This window comes from Capsicum annuum, chromosome 12 (assembly GCF_002878395.1).
Source record: "Capsicum annuum cultivar UCD-10X-F1 chromosome 12, UCD10Xv1.1, whole genome shotgun sequence".
Classification (NCBI taxonomy): domain Eukaryota; kingdom Viridiplantae; phylum Streptophyta; class Magnoliopsida; order Solanales; family Solanaceae; genus Capsicum; species Capsicum annuum.
This window is the reverse complement of record NC_061122.1, coordinates 29369550-29371306: the sequence shown is the minus strand read 5'-3', so window position 1 is coordinate 29371306 and position 1757 is coordinate 29369550. Positions and strand designations below refer to the sequence as shown.

General features: G+C 38.5%; 1 non-coding gene across 1 annotated transcript; it reads right to left on the bottom strand.

Annotated features, from left to right (window-relative positions):
- Window positions 1-802: 802 nt before the first annotated feature.
- On the bottom strand, window positions 803-909 carry LOC124889833. Its single transcript, XR_007048749.1, has one exon. It is a non-coding gene; the product is annotated as a small nucleolar RNA R71 (small nucleolar RNA).
- Window positions 910-1757: the final 848 nt, after the last annotated feature.

Genomic DNA, 1757 nt, shown 5'->3' with positions numbered 1-1757 from the left:
TACTTTACAACACTTACTACTCATTGTCTAAAATTAAAAGTTGGTTAAAGTTCTAGTTGCTTAGTCCTCGTGGGAACGATATCTGATTGTCTAAATCACTATATTACTTGTACGATAGCATACACTTGCGTGTGCGTCTGAGTCACAACAAGTTTTGGCGCCATTGTCAGGGACTAATATAATTAGTAAATTGCTAACTTTTTGGTTTTTGATATTAAGTTTAAGTGTTAACAACTTGATCTTAGAGGTTGAAATTTTGTAGGTTTAGCGGAATAGAGGACTTGTGAGAGACAAAAAATTGGTAGTAACTTTTGCAAAACCAAAATAGATCTTTCAACAAAGGCAAAGAATGGCTTAACAAATAAATGAACCTGTCGATCCAAATGCCGTAAATGTCCCACCTCTAATTATTCCAGTAATTCCTGCTCAACCAGCTGCTAGACCTGCTCGTGAGGTGGAAATCCCACTCACGACCCATGTGACAAACAGTATTCGCATACCTAAACCAGGTGATCTATTTGAATTAAAGTAGAATATGGTGCAATTGCTAAACTCAGTGGGACAATTCTATGGCCTTTCACACGAAGATCCGCAGCAGCACATACAGACCTTTCTGGAAATAAGCTATATTTATATTCTTGAAGGGGTGAGTTCTGATTATGTCAGATGGACACTCTTTCCTTTTTCCCTAATTGGGGAAGCAAAAAGGTGGTTACATGCTGAACCACCATTCTCTACCACTTCATGGAAAGATCTAGCTCGGAAGTACCTTATTCGATTCTTTCCATCTGGGAAGACTGCATGCTTGAGGAATGAGATCTTGAGTTTTAGACAAAAAGGAGGAGAGAATCTCTACCAAGCTTGAGAGAGATTTAAGGGTATGCTCAAAATTTACCCTCACCATCATCAGTCTAATGATATTATTGTTCATACATTCATTTAGGGATTGGAGCCAAATACAAAGATTCTCTTAGATTCAATAGCAGGTGGATAAGCTCTCGAAAAGACTTACGAAGAATTGTACACACTGCTGAATTAGATTTCACAAGGGAATCTTGACTGGCATGCTGATTCGAGGAGTACTCCTAAGAAGGTTGCAAGGGTATTCGAGTTAGACCAGTTCACCGCATTACAGGCACAGATCGGAGCAATGCAAAATCATATGATTACTCGGTTCAATAACATAAATAGCATCTGCAGTGAATGAAGTCTAATAGGTGAATTCTTGGTGTGAGATTTGTGGAAGTAGTGAGCACACAGTAGATGCATGTTTTGTCAAGACAAATTCTGTCAACTATGTAGGAAATGTAAATCGTTAGGGACAACAAAATTTTGGTAACACATATAATCCCAACTGGAGAAACCATCCCAATTTCTCATGGGGTGGAAATCAGGTGCAAAATGCAAATTAGTACAAGGGACCAGTGTAACCAAATCAACAATCGGTTCAGAACAATCAAGCTACTGCTCAAGCTAGAAATATGGAGGAGTTAATGAAGCAGTTTATGGATCAACAAGCATAGTTTGTAGTAGATATAAAGACTCAACAGGCATAGTTTAAAGCGGAGTTAAAGAATTAACAATTGCTTATGAGAAATCTAAAGTTGCAACTGGGTCAAACTGTAGGAGCATAGAATACAAAACCTCAAGGAGCATTACCTAGCGATATAGAGGCAAATCCTAAGCAAGTGAATGTGGTTACAACAAGGACTGGGTTGCAAACTAAGGAGACATTTTAGGAGTAGGTTAGTCCCACA